At 42.0% G+C, this 15,918-nt stretch overlaps 1 long non-coding RNA gene across 1 annotated transcript; it reads left to right on the forward strand.

Annotated features, from left to right (window-relative positions):
* Positions 1–5,257: 5,257 nt before the first annotated feature.
* Positions 5,258–10,139, forward strand: LOC143781403 (uncharacterized). The gene is made up of 3 exons (XR_013216691.1): positions 5,258–5,371; positions 7,126–7,208; positions 9,751–10,139. It is a non-coding gene; the product is annotated as an uncharacterized LOC143781403 (long non-coding RNA).
* The last annotated feature ends 5,779 nt before the right edge of the window (positions 10,140–15,918 follow it).

Raw genomic sequence — 15,918 nt, forward strand, 5'->3', positions numbered from 1 at the left:
TGACTGTGAAATATATTCAGCATAATGTCATCTACACTGCGTGCTAGAAAGTGCAAATAACTAGTAATTGAAATGAGAGTTCAATGAAAGCTGCTCCACAAGTTGACGTTCATCGCTCCACTTATATCACATGGAGAGTAAATGGTTTTATGCATGATATCGATTGTCATCACAAAATGTAGAATAAATTATATTTCATGCTAGCCTTTTATAGAAAAGTCCATAGTAAAGTATAGATGTGTATATATATATATATATGTATATATATAAATATATATATATATATATATATATACACACACATACATATACAGTTGAAACCAGACGTTTACATACACTATATAAAAAGACACATATGCATGTTTTTCTCCATATCTGACATGAAATCAGAATAACGAGAGAGAATGTTTTAAGGCATTAAGTAATAAAAATGCCATAAAACATTCCCTCTCTCTCATTATTCAGGCATTTGGCAAATATTAATAACTAGATGGTGGCCCAATTCTAACGCATCGGGTATTCTAGAATATGTATAGTAATATATCGCAGAGCCCAAATAGTATATAACACAGGCCACGCAGTATATAACACAGCCCATGCAGTATATAACACAGCCCACGTAGTATATAACACAGCCTACGTAGTATATAACACAGCCCACGTAGTATATAACACAGCCCATGCAGTATATAACACAGCCCACGTAGTATAGAACACAGCCCACGTAGTATAGAACACAGCCCACGTAGTATAGAACACAGCCCACGTAGTATCTAACACAGCCCACGTAGTATCTAACAGCCCACGTAATATATAGCACAGCCCATGCAGTATACAACACAGCCCACATAGTATCTAACACAGCCCGCGTAATATATAACAAAGCCCACGTAGTATAGAACACAGCCCACGTAGTATCTAACACAGCCCGCGTAGTATATAGCACAGCGACGTAGTATAGAACACAGCCCACGCAGTGTATAACACAGCCCACATAGTATATAGCACAGCCATGTAGTATATAACACAGCCCACATAGTATCTAACACAGCCCATGTAGTATATAGCAATGTGGGCACCATATCCCTGTAAAAAAAAATAAAAAATAAAAATAGTTATATACTCACCTCCAGGCGGCCCCCGGATCCAGCCCAGGCGTTTAGCGATGCTCCTCACGACGCTCCGGTCCCAAGAATGCATTGCGGCAATAACCCGTGAGCATGTAGCGGTCTCGTGAGACCGCTACGTCATCTCCGGTCATTGCCGCAATGCATTCTTGGGACCGGAGCGTTGCGAGGAGCGGGAAAGGCGCCGGAAGGTGAGAATATAATGATTTTTTATTTTTTTTAACATTAGATCTCTTTACTATTGATGCTGCATAGGCAGCATCAATAGTAAAAAGTCGCTCACACAGGGTTAATAGCAGTGTTAACGGACTGCTAAACTGCTATGGGGACACTGACTGTGGACAGTAGCGAGGGAGCACTGACTGGAGGGGAGTAGGGAAGGGCGAATTCGTGGCCGGACTGTGCCCGTCGCTGTTTGGTCGCGGCCGGCCTCGACCAATCAGCGACGTGGGATTTCTGTGACAGACAAACAGGCGGAAGTGACCCTTAGACGATTATATAGATAGATTATGGTAATCCTAATTGACCTAAAACGGGAAAGGTTTATTCTGATTTCATGTCAGATATTGAGAAAAACATGCAGATGTGTCTTATTATATAGTGTATGGAAACTTCTGGTTTCAACTGTACATGTGTGTGGTGCATGTGAATGATATAAGCATTTGCTCTGACAAGCTGCAATTTGTTCTAAAAGAGGCTTGGCAAAACTCAATCCTAGATATAAAGATATTGGATTAGATCACGGTGATTCCTTCCAGGACTAATAGAAGATCAGTTCATGTAATTGTGTCTGAGTACCTCCCAGGGGTGAACCTAGCCACACTGCTGCCTGAGGTGAACTTCAAAATGGCACCCCCCCAAACACATATACAGTACAGCCCTCCTATAGGGCTCCCATCTCATATACAGTCCCCCCATACATTACATGAGTGATAACTATTGTACATTCTACAATAGGTCATAAATCAGACAGTATAGTCCTCCATACAGTATTCTGGGCACCACAGTGCTCCTTACAGAATAATGAGCCCCATATATTGCTCCATACAGTATTGTGGGCATCGCACAGCTCCCCATACAGAATAACATGCCCCATATATTGCTCCATACAGTATAATGAGCCCCATATATTGCTCCATACAGTATAATGAGCCCCACATGATGCTCCATACTGTATAATGGCCACACAGTGCTCCATACTGTATAATGGCCACACATGATGCTCCATACTGTATAATGGCCACACATGATGCTCCATACTGCATAATGGCCACACATGATGCTGCATACTGTATAATGGCCACACAGTGCTCCATACTGTATAATGGCCACACATGATGCTCCATACTGTATAATGGCCACAGTGCTCCATACTGTATAATGGCCACACATGATGCTCCATATTGTATAATGGCCACACAGTGCTCCATACTGTATAATGGCCACACATGATGCTCCATACTGTATAATGGCCACAGTGCTCCATACTGTATAATGGCCACACATGATGCTCCATATTGTATAATGGCCACACAGTGCTCCATACTGTATAATGGGCACACATAATGCTCCATACTGTATAATGGTCACACATGATGCTCCATACTGTATAATGGCCTCACATGATGCTCCATACTGTATAATGGGCCCACATGATGCTCCATACTGTATAATGGCCACACAGTTACTCCTACACACGCGGCTGCGCTCCGTACACCTTGCACACACGGCTCCACTCCGCACTCACGCGGCTCCACTCCATACACCTGGCACACACCCGGCTCTGCTCCATACACCTCATACACACCTGGCTCCACTCCGTACACCTCAAACACACCCGGCTCCACTCTGTACACCTCATACACACACGGCTCCACTCCGTACACCTCATACACACACGGCTCCGCTCCGTACACCTCATACACACACGGCATCTCTCCATACACCTCATACACACGCGGCTCCGCTCCGTACACCTCATACACACCTGGCTCCACTCCGTACACCTCAAACACACCCGGCTCTACTCCGTACACCTCAAACACACCCGGCTCTACTCCGTACACCTCATACACACCCGGCTCCACTCTGTACACCTCATACACACACGGCTCCACTCCGTACACTTCGTACACATTCACCTCCGCTCCATACACCTCATACACACACGGCTCCACTCCGTACACCTCATACACACACGGCTCCGCTCCGTACACCTCATACACACACGGCATCTCTCCATACACCTCATACACACGGCTCTGCTCCATACACCTCATACACACACTTACCATGGCAACCAGCACAGCAGAGTCCTGCAATCCATGGAGGTCCCGATCATGTGACCCCTGACTCCTCCCCTCCTGTGACCTCATCACAGGTCCTGTTTGCACAGAGCAGCCAATATGTGGTGTGCTGCTCTGCGGGTGCAGGGATGACCGGCTCATATTGCACACTGTGGGTTGTGAGCAGGGGCGCGCGCACCGCACTAGTGACAGCAAATGTCAGCAATTATGGAGAGTCGGCACCAGGTGTTCTGACCGCTGCTCTGCTGCCCCGTCTTTCAGTGACGACTGCCTCCTGAAGCAAAGGGCTCAATTAACTTGCCCCATGATAGCGGCTCCCCTGGTACCTCCATCCACCAATAATTACTTACTGGAATGAATGTGAATGTTTGAAAACCATCAGTTTTGTAAAGAATTACATACCAACATATAAAACAGATAACTAAAGGAAAGATTTTGCTAGCTTTTAAGGAAATCTAGCACCAGGTTTTTGCCACCTAATCTGAAAGTAGTATTATGTAGAAACAGAAACCATTATTCCAGCGATGTGTCACTTACTGGGATGCTTGACATAATATTGACAAACAAACAAACAAAATCCAGAGGAAAAGCTGGACGCAGAATCAGAAGTCCAAGCCAGAGGTCAAACCGTAACGAAAAGTGATGGCAGAAAATCCAAAGTGCGAGGGTAAAGGCCTCATTCAAGCAAGAATCAAAGGTCAAATACAAACAAGTTGAAGAAAATGATGACACGCTACAGACAGCACGTGGTCAATAACTATCGATAGGGTATGTTTCCACCATCAGGTACTTTGGATCAATTTTAAAGCCAAGGCTTTTTAAAATCTGCAACGAAAACCTGAACATGGAAAAATTCTCAAAAGTCAGGAAGACCTGGCTCCTTTAATGCACCACTCCAGTGTTTTTTCAATATTATCACTGGAGTGATGTCACTAATCTAAGTTCCATGCTCCCGGTATTTATACTCACCAGCTGCTATCTTCTAGTCTTCATCACTCCCGGATCGCTCCAGTGTTTGCTGGGTGAGCCAGAAGTCATAACTCAATGTAAGTCTATGAGAGCGGGGACGAGGCCAGAACAACGCTTTCATGGACTTATATTGAGAGCTTCGGACCCTTACCCAGGATTTCCGGGCAGACAGAAGCTTTATCAGAAGATGGCGGAGTGAGACCGGAATGGCGTCAGGAGGAGCATACTGTAGCTGGTAAGTATAATACTAGGGTTAGGGAACTAAGATTAATGACACCACTCCAGCGCTGAAATTTAAAAAAAATGTTGGAGTTTTGCTTTAAATAGGAAATATGGGTAGATTTGTATATGACCTACAAGCTGAATCGTCACCACATGCCTCGGCAACAAGGTGTATCCTCCAACAGGTGCAGAGGAGCAGTGCTGGAGCTGGGGAAGGCAACGAACACCTACAAATTAAGACATTGAGGTAGATCATTATGGTCTCTACAAATATTTTCTGGCTAAATTCACAAGTACATGAAACTTGGCTTTATTTATGCCTATGAGGCAGTGAACTCAGGCCAGGAGTCCCGATGGTCAGGCCGAGTATTGAGATCCACTCATGGGCTGGGTTTCGAGGAAGTGAATTCTGTCTAAAGGAGATCAGTTTATGTGGTTATGTCAATCATGAATCAAAGACTGAAATGGTAATCTAAGAAAAAATTGTAAAGGTTTGGAAATGTCTACGTACCATCATGCCTAAATGAACGTGTTAACATCACTGGAAGATCTTGAATGTTTAGTTTGTCGTACAGATAGATGCACATATGGCTTTGACCATTCTGTTAATTTCTCAGGCTCAGAAATGGAGATGCGGATGATGACGAGTACTGCTGTGATGACATCTTTTGCTTTGGGGTAGCCTACTGTAGATTGTGATAATTGACCTTCCCATGCTGAGCCCCATACGACATGCGAAAACATATGGTATTAATAAATCTTAATGTTTCATTGCAGATGTATGTAGAGGTCATGTTTCCATCTATTGTTTTCATGAATCCCAAAATGTTGGGCATCTTGATGAAGAAACAAAGGAAATTAAGTACTGTAAACTCATTCATGTAAAATCCTCATGGTAATGTCCGGTCAACAGCATATCGTGATTTCATCCAACTTTTAGTCATTTTTAGATATTTACTCTGTATATTATTCTATAGAAAATTAGACTTATTCTACAGCCATATTAAAACTTAAAAGGGTATATGTATATATATATAGCAGTTATGGCATATTGACAGTAGAGCATATGCCATAAATATATGCCAGGGGTCGAATCTATTTTCAGGACGTCAACCTATCGTGAAAATGGAGGTGGCCTTCTCCCAGTGATTTTACAGGAAAGACCATGCATGCATGGGGCTCTGTCCATGCTTAATTATTCCTTACTAGAATGCCTCTCAAGGGTCTGTAGACCCTCATTCTGCTGATAGACTAGGATCCTAGAGATGCCACACAATTCACCCCTAGTATATACCAGTCACTGCTCTCACCTACTTGACGCTCCTCATCGATCTGGCATAAAAAAAGGTGGGCCCCATGTGGCCCCGGGCCATAGGTTGTTCACCACTGGTCTAGAAATGCTACAGAATTATTTTCTCACAACTACTATATTTTATGATTTTAATGCTTACATAGCAATGAGTGCGGAAAATTAATTCATAAGGGATACATTGTTAAATACCACAGTTTGGCTCAACTCTGTCCAATTTCTCATTAATATCTAAGTACCAACTTACAGACATTTTGCCATTTAGCCATGATCTTACTTCTAACATTTTAATAATTTCTGCATACTTGCCTTTTATCTCCAAGGCTTATTCCATCATTTGTGACGTTAAATAGTGGTTTATTTTTAAATGTTAGCTTCATCCATTCGTGTTCTAGTCCATGGGTAGAGTAATATTTTGAACGCCTTTTTTACGCTTGTAGTTTGCTCACTTTTATTGTCTAGCCACTCACAGTCTTCGTGCGTGTAATTTCCTTTTCCAGCGTCATTTTTTTATCATTTATCATTGGCACTGGGACAAGTCTAGAGTGAAGCCACTAGTATATATTTTACACTAATATCAGCCAAACCCAGGGGTGTGACTACAACAGGTGCAGGGGTTGCAATCGCACCCGAGCCCTGGAGCCTAGGGGGCCCTAAAAGTCCCTTTGGCCAATAGAAAAAGACTATTGCTACTAAAGATTTAAAATATTTGGGGGCGCCGTTGGAGCTTTTGCATCGGGGCCCATGAGTTTCAAGTTACGAAAGTAGAAAAACCAGCTCACCTGTTAGGCATGTGTTGTGGGGAAGCACGGATATCATGTAGTCATCACGCGGAACAAATGTAACAAGGAAAGAAAAAATCGAACTTCCAAAAGATTCCTAATTTATTCTGAATAAAACAGAGAGTCCAGTCGGATAAATTCACATGATGAGTAAGAGATAACGCGTTTCGAACAATAGCTTGTTCTTTCTCACAGCTACTCAGCATTGGTAATAACATGGTTATATGTCAGCCCCAACCAATGAAAATTGATTACCAATCACATGACACATAGTGACTCACAAAATTTAATTAAAATCACAGAACAGATAAATATCTAGAAAATATTCAAAGAAAGAACGCATAAGAAATAGAAGTTATATACAAGGGTTAACTCTAATAATGGAACATGATCTCTTTTCGAGCATTTAGACCTGCAGGGTGACAGGTATTCAAGCAGAACATCCATCAGGAGTCATTAAGCTTCTTTAAGATCTCCTCCGCTTGCCGGATATGTAAGTTTCTCAATGCCCATTACTTGCAGAGAATCCGTGTTTCTTTGATGACAGGAGACAAAGTGTTTGGATGCAAATGACATGGAGCGATTAGCATTAGTGGAGATAACGATGTCAGTAATATGCTCTGAAATAGGGACTTTCAGCATTCGGGTGGTGCAGAGTATATAGCTCAAATTACGCACTGCACATCTGATCATATAAACCACTTTTTTGCTGTTGCAATTCATCAATTGTTGTATTTTATATTGTTGTTTATTTTCACTATCATAAAAGAAGTGTGCCGCAGTGGAGTGAGCACACGTTCTGCATCTGGATGCACCACAGTGATAAAAACCACTATGATGCAGCCCGTGAATTATTATTAGGGCTCATACTCACTTGCGCGAAACTCGGATGAGTCTCGCACAGCAATACCCAGCGCTGCACCCGGCACAGAGCGGAACATGCGGCTGCATGTATTCCTATGCGGCCACACCCTCCGATCTGAGTGCTGGCATCAACGCCGGGTATTAATATGCAAGACTCATCCAAATTTCTCGCAACTGAATATGAGCCCTTAGGATTGAAAAAGCTTGGTGACAAAATATTAGATAAAGTAGTGGCCTTTTTTGCCACCACTTAACAGCCCGAAGACAAAATAGTTGATAGATCCTCATCCTCATACAAAATGGGAATGTTTTTCAGAATAAGGGTTTTAATTATGTTATATTGAGAACTATATTGAATGGAACAACCAATTTTCTTATTCTCGATGGTGCCATTGTCTTTCACTTTAGGCACTATCATATCACGTCACTTTTTTGTACAATTTTCTTTCCCCTATTGAGGGACCAATTTGGGTAGCCCCTCTCTTTCAATTTGTCACCGCATAAATCAACCTCCTGTTTGACGATGGCAGTGTCACTACAATTTATAGTGACTCTAGTCAATTCACCCACTGGTATTGATTTAGTGGTGTGGCTGGGATGGCTGCTAGAGGCATGTAGTATGCTATTACCTGATAGTGGTTTACAGTAAGTAGATGTAATAATGTTATCACCTGCAACAGCACGCAATGTCAGATCCAGAAATGATATAGTGCAAGGGTCACTATTACACGTAAAATGAAGATTAAAGTAATTTGAATTAAAGTAATCCACAAGTTCTGGTATGGCAGACACATCACCACTCCAGATGAGAAGGGTGTCATCGATGTATCTGCCATACCAGAACACATCAGACAAAAATGGATTATTATCAGAGTACAAGATTAACTCTTCCCAATAGGACATAACCAGATTGGCTACTGATAGTGAGTGCTTACCACCCATTGAGACCCCTTGCACTGGAGATAAAACTGTCAACCAAAGGAGAAATAGTTGTGATTCATTAGAAAATGTACAGCTTGCATAATAAAATCACATAAATCAATAGTCTAATCACTGTATTTGTACAAATGAAATTCCAGCGCTTTTTTTTCCATAATTGCATATTTTTGATCTCATCTTTGGCCTTACGTTGTTTAAAATTAAGATTACCTCTGTATTTTTCTTTTTTATTAGACATGTCCAGGGATCTCAACTCTCTTTCGATGATAGTTTGAAATTTATCCATGCATTCCAGTCTGGATTGAATGTGATAAAACGGCGGTTTTTGGTGGGGCATAGGTGCTCTGCTTGATTAACCGCTCTATGAGCAGATAGATTAAGCATGCTTAAGTCATTCAGATTTTTTAATTCATATTGTTCATTAAATGTCAGACCACAATATTCATTCTGAATGCTAGAACTCATATCCACCGCTTCAGATTCTTGTGTAAAAAAACATTTTTTCACAGTTAAATTACGAATGAATTTGCTAACATCCAATAATGTGCGAAACAGATCAAATCATCGGTCCTGTGCAAAATTAAGTCTTAGAGACAGAACTTGCATTTGTTCGACTGTAAGACTGTGACTAGAAATATTTGAAACATTAGAGAAATCCCCTTGAGAGAGTGATGTTATTTTCTGTTGCTGGTGGCCATTCTGGTATTTCCTACAAAGCTTTCGACCCCGCGCCTCTTGCGTTTTTTTGAATGATGTCTCTTTGGTCTATGGTAATATGTATTGTTGTTGTCATTATTCTAACTCATATTTCCATCACTGCTGACTTCATTAGAGCTGTTATCAAAGGAATCCATCTCCGAAGAGCTAAAGGCCTTCATATGCATCAGAAGAACTGCTGATACGTTTTAGAATAGGGCGAGGAGTTTTTGGTGATTTTTGCCACCTGCCCCACTCATATACTTGGTTTGTTTGATAGTCTCCCAAATCACGCTGAAATTTATTCCTCTTACAGCTCATATGGCTCTAAAACGTATCAGCAGTTCTTCTGATGCATATGAACGCCATGTCTGCTTAGCTCTTCGGAGCTCTGGCTACATAGTTTCAAGTTATACCACTGGCCAAACCCCCACGATTTTGACAGGTTTGTCCAACAGTCTAATGCATATGGAAGAGTTAAATATCCGATCTGTCCGTTTTTGGATCTCTGATCTTTTTATTTTTCCTGCAATAAGTTTCTGCCAGAGAGGATTCATAGAGAAGACAGGCGAACTTGACCCATCGAGTGCTCATGCATATGGAGGATACGACCAAGATGGCTTCCAGCTGAACGATCAACCGAAGAATCATTTGCGCGACAGCTATCTAATGTGCAGGATATCTATTAAATTACTCCTTCCATCAGGGAAGGCAATGTTCTCAGACTGCCTCCTGCATAGTCAATCAAGGTGAGATTAAGGTTAGCACAAACATCATTGGCACCTATCCCACCCAGTAAAATATTGATATCCAGACAGTATCCACTATTCCAGCAGATTACATGACCAGTCTGTTCTTTCTGAATTGCACTTGTTGACTTGGTCAGCAACAGAAAAATAAAAATAAAACTGTTGTCATCCATCTATCTTTGACTCTCACATTAAAAGTGTATAAAACATTGAAGTGTGCATGACGCTCTATGCTTTTGTGATTCAATCTATACAGTTCTTCTTTTCTCATACAAACCAGTTTAATGCAGCAAATTTGTGAAAATGGATGATGCCTTGTGTTTGTTATCTGCACCAATCCCATCAACCTACACACCTCCTGACCCTAGCGTTCACATATAGGACCGTAAACTTATTAAGGGTCCACTTCATTTAATATCTATTTAAAGATATTCATATTGATAGATGTAGACTCTTGCATCCTTCCCTATTCCGTATTATTATATTGCAGTGTTACCAACATTTAGCAGATGGCATCATTTGTGCAACAACATTTCCAACAGGGCCCACCAACTATAACTGGTCTTTAACAACATAGGTCAAAGGGACTTTTTGGACCACGCAGGTTCTAAGACCCGGGTGCAACTGCAGCCCCTGCACCCACTATAGTTACCCCCACAAGTACCAGCATGATAGTTTAGGAATTCTGCCTAATGTCTTTTCAAAGCCATAGGGCAGGAGTTGGTATTCATGTAATGTCTAAGAGCAAATTCACACTGTGGCCCTTACAACAGACAAAATCTAAAATAGAAACAAAATGGACAAATACCCTGATGTAAGTAAATAACTAAACAGTAATAGTACATGTAAATTACATACTTAGTAAACACTGTTTTTGATCCCATTGCGACAAGGTGTACCCCATTTAGAACAGTCCTATCTTCTAGTATTAAAGCCTCACCTTTGCATCAGGCGACCTCAATGTAGATGGGGCAGAGCTGGATGGGCATAAGCGGTCAGACACCTAGCCAAATTTATATGTACACATTTTACAGTAGTGTTATGGCTGCAATTCTGGAAGTCAGGAAATCCTACTGCGGAGGTCAGGAGACCCTACCATGGAGTTCAGGAAATCCTACAGCGGAGTTAAGGAGACCCTGCTGTGGACATCAGAAGATCCTACCACAGAGGTCAGGAGATCCTACCGCAGATGTCAGGAGGCCCTACTGTGGAGTTCAGGAGACCCTACCGCAGAAGTCAGACATTGCCGTGGAGGTCAGGAGATCCTACAGCTGAGGTCAGGAAACCCTACCGCGGAGTTCAGGAGACCCTACCATGGAGTTCAGGATATCCTACAGCGGAGTTAAGGAGATGCCGTGGAGATCAAGAGATCCTACCAGAGAGGTCAGGACATCCTACCGCAGATGTCAGGAGGCCCTACTGTGCAGTTCAGGATACCCTACCGCAGAAGTCAGGAGACCTTGCAGTAGAGTTCAGGAGATCCTACCACAGAGGTCAGGAGATCCTGCTGCAGAGATCAGGAGACCCTATCGCCTGTTTCCTGACCTCCAGCCCAGGCACAAGCTGTATAATACGTGAGAATTCAGTTTTTATTGAGAAATGATGAAACAATAATCTCTATAAATAAATACGTAGTAATGCTTGGGGCTTGTGTCCCTTACAATGGATTTGCATTATAAATCAGCCCTGCCTGAACTTTATTAGCTGGGGATCAGAGTGGGCATCAATTATTGCTGTAGCTTTGTTCGGCTGGTAATGGGGCATCATTATTTAAACATGTGTTTATTTGCACCACCTGACAAATGTGTGTGCACTAAAAAGAAAACATTTCTAAGCAAACCTTGATGACTTTACTCAAACAATGTTGATTATGGCACTTTCTCATTACATCTGTGAATTTTTGATTGTGTTACTAAATAATTCATGACACATTATCAAATAAATCTCATTAAAAAAGTAATTATGGAGACCTTGCTGTGTGTTTTGCCCGGCTATTAGCCTGACATTGTACATAGCCCTAATATTTGTAAAACATTCCTCAAAAATTGTAATAAATAATCTTAAAGACTTCTTGTGTCACAGGAGGCCTTGAAACAGCCATAGACCAGTGGGCTTTTTTTCACTGTGTATGGCTTTGTGTTAAAACTTAAAGGGAATCTGCAACCGGCATTGTGCTACATCATTTGCGCACAGCATGATGTTTGGTGGCAGAGATCATAATTCCAGCGACGTTTCACTTACTGGGCTGCTTGCTGTAGTTTTAATTAGAAACAGTTTTATGTGTACCAGATCTAGCAGTTTTCTGAATGCAGAGCTCTGCATAACCCCGCCCACACCACTGATTGGCAGCTTTCTGTGTGTACTGTGCATAGGCAGAAAGCTGCCAATCAGTGGTGGGGGCGTGGTTGGACTACCTGGCAGCAGGTTTACTAGTCCCCTAGTGATAATCTCCTACAAACAGAACAGTGATTTTAGTAGAACTACAGCAAAAAAACATGGTTACAGATTTGCTTTAGAGAAACTGAAGATCTTAATGGTGAATTTCACCGCCACTTTTTCTATCGACTACAGCCAGAAAACTTCCTCAGAATTTATCCAATTTTTTTAATGATTTTTTGTCTTTTTTATGCTGCTAATTAACCTATTTTAATCTCAGAGAAGAAAAACAGCATTAAAAATACTGAAAGAAAAGACATGCTGCAGATTTAAAAAAAACACATCACAATTCATAACACCTATGGAAAAAAAATGCACTGCGGTTTCTAAAAGTTTCATTAATTCCACTATTTCTGAAAAATGCTGCTTTTTTTACATGAAAAACTCAGGTAAAAACTTAAACTGGTAACATGTGAACAAACTCTTGTTTGTTTGTGCCCAGTATGAGGTGAAAGGTCCTCAGAACTTAGGTTTAGTTTTTATTCTTCTTCTAAAGATTCCCCAGATAATTGACTGAGCTGTAGGTGAAATATCTACTGAATACTTCCCTTCACTCTCTGTAATATAAGATTATGTTCAGAAACTGGTTTTTGCCCTATGTTTATTATTCATGCTGATTAAACTCCTAATATCCACAGGACTATATTGTCTTTTTTACTTCCATTTGGCCAGTAAAAGTCTGGGCACCCCTGGTCAAAATTATTGTTATTTGCCAAGGAAGAATGGATGAAAATTCCTCAAACAAGAGCTGAAAGACTCTTGTCTGGCTACAAAAAGCATTTACAAGCTGTGATGCTTGCAAAAGGGGTGCTACAAGGTAGTAACCATGCAGGTTGCCCAAATTTTTGCACTATACCATTTTCCTTTATGTAATTTTTAAAATGTCAAAGATTAAAAATGTATACACTGCTCAAAAAAAAAGGGAACACTAAAATCCCTCATCCTAGATATCACTAAAAATGATCAATGTAAATCTCAACTAATATCCCATGGAGGTCTGGAGTTGGAATGATGCTCAAAATCAAAGTGGAAAATGAAGTTACAGGCTGATCCAACTGCAGTGAAAATGCCTCAAGACAAGGAAATGATGCTCAGTTGTGTGTGTGGCCTCCACGTGCCTGTATGATCTCCCTACAATGCCTGGGCATGCTCCTAATGAGGCGTCGGATGGTTTCCTGAGGGATCTCCTCCCAGACCTGGACTAAGTCCAACTCCTGGACAGTCTGTGGTGCAACGTGACGTTGGTGGATGGTGCGAGACATGATGTCCCATATGTGTTCAATCAGATTCAGGTCTGGTGAACAGGCGGGCCAGTCCATAGCTTCAATACCTTCATCTTGCAGGAACTGCTGACACACTCCAGCCACTCCTGCATTAGGAGGAACCCAGGGCCAACCGCACCAGCATATGGTCTCACAATGGGTCTGAGGATCTCATCTCGGTACATAATGGCTGTCAGGCTACCTCAGGCGAGCACATGGAGGGCTGTGCAGCCCTCCAAAGAAATGCCACCCCACACTATTACTGACCCACTGTCAAACCGGTCATGCTGATGGATATTGCAGGCAGCAGATCGCTCTAAATGCCATCTCCAGACTCTGTCACATCTGTCACATGTGCTCAGTGTGCACCTGCTTTCATCTGTGAGGAGCACAGGGCACCAGTGACGAATTTGCCAATCCTGGTGTTCTGTGGCAAATGCAAGCATCCTGCATGGTGTTGGACTGTGAGCACAACTCCCATCTGTGGACGTCGGGCACTCAGACCATCCTCATGGAGTCGGTTTCTAACCATTTGTGCAGACACATGCACATTTGTGGCCTGTTGGAGGTCATTTTGCAGGTTTCTGGCAGTGCTCCTCCTGTTCCTCCTTGCACAAAGGCTGAGGTAGCGGTCCTGCTGCTAAGTTGTTGCCCTCCGACGGCCCCCTCGACGTCTCCTGGTGTACTGGCCCATCTCCTGGTAGTGCCTCCAGCCTCTGGACACTACGCTGACAGACACAGCAAACCTTTTTGCCACAGCTTGCATTGATGTGCCATCCTGGATGAGCTGCACTACCTGAGCCACTTGTGTGGGTTGTAGAGTCCCTCTCATGCTACCACCAGTGTGAAAGCACAACCAACATTCAAAAGTGACCAAAACATCAGCCAGAAAGCATTGGTACAGATGTGGTCTGTGGTCCCCACCTGCAGAACCACTCTTTTATTGAGTGTGTCTTGATAATTGCCAATAATTTCCGTCTGTTGTCTATTCCATTTGCACAACAGCATGTGAAATTGATTGTCAAACAGTGTTGCTTCCTAAGTGGACAGTTTGATTCCACAGAAGTTTGATTTACTTGGAGTTATATTCTCTTGTTTAAGTATTCCCTTTATTTTTTGAGCAGTGTATATATATATATATATATATATATATATATATATATATATATATATAGTACAGACCAAAAGTTTGGACACACCTTCTCATTTAAAGATTTTTCTGTATTTTCATGACTATGAAAATTGTAAATTCACACTGAAGGCATCAAAACTATGAATTAACACATGTGGAATTATATACTTAACAAGAAAGTGTGAATCAACTGAAAATATGTCTTATATTCTAGGTTCTTCAAAGCAGCCACCTTTTGCTTTGATGACTGCTTTGCACACTTTTGGCATTCTCTTGATGAGCTTCAAGAGGTAGTCACCGGGAATGGTCTTCCAACAATCTTAAAGGAGTTCCGAGAGATGCTTAGCACTTGTTGGCCCTTTTGCCTTCACTCTGCGGTCCAGCTCACCCCAAACCATCTCGATTAGGTTCAGGTCTGGTGACTGTGGAGGCCAGGTTATCTGGTGTGGCACCCCATCACTCTCCTTCTTGGTCAAATAGCCCTTACATAGCCTGGAGGTGTGTTTGGGGTCATCCTGTTGAAAAATAAATGATGGTCCAACTAAACGCAAACCGGGTGGAATAGCATGCCTGTGCAAGATGCTGTGGTAGCCATGCTGGTTCAGTATGCCTTCAATTTTCAATAAATCCCCAACAGTGTCACCAGCAAAGCACCCCCACACCATCACACCTCCTCCTCCATGCTTCACGGTGGGAACCAGGCATGTAGAGTCCATCCGTTCACCTTTTCTGCGTCGCACAAAGACACGGTGGTTGGAACCAAAGATCTCAAATTTGGACTCATCAGACCAAAGCACAGATTTCCACTGGTCTAATGTCCATTCCTTGTGATCTTTAGGCCAAACAAGTCTCTTCTGCTTGTTGCCTGTCCTTAGCAGTGGTTTCCTAGCAGCTATTTTACTCGTTTTTGAACATAGTGCCACAATAGAATGAAGAACGGAATATCTAAAGTAGCGATCTAGAATAAAGGAAAGTGTTTTTATGTAAATAACTCTATGTAAGCACAGGGCACTTTACACCGATGCACCTTATATTACCTTAATGAACTGGTAATAATGAATACAGCACATTTATATGATGCACTTTATGTAATGTATTTTGTACTGTAATTGAGGATTGTGGAGA

Source organism: Ranitomeya variabilis, chromosome 6 (assembly GCF_051348905.1).
Source record: "Ranitomeya variabilis isolate aRanVar5 chromosome 6, aRanVar5.hap1, whole genome shotgun sequence".
Lineage (NCBI taxonomy): Eukaryota > Metazoa > Chordata > Amphibia > Anura > Dendrobatidae > Ranitomeya > Ranitomeya variabilis.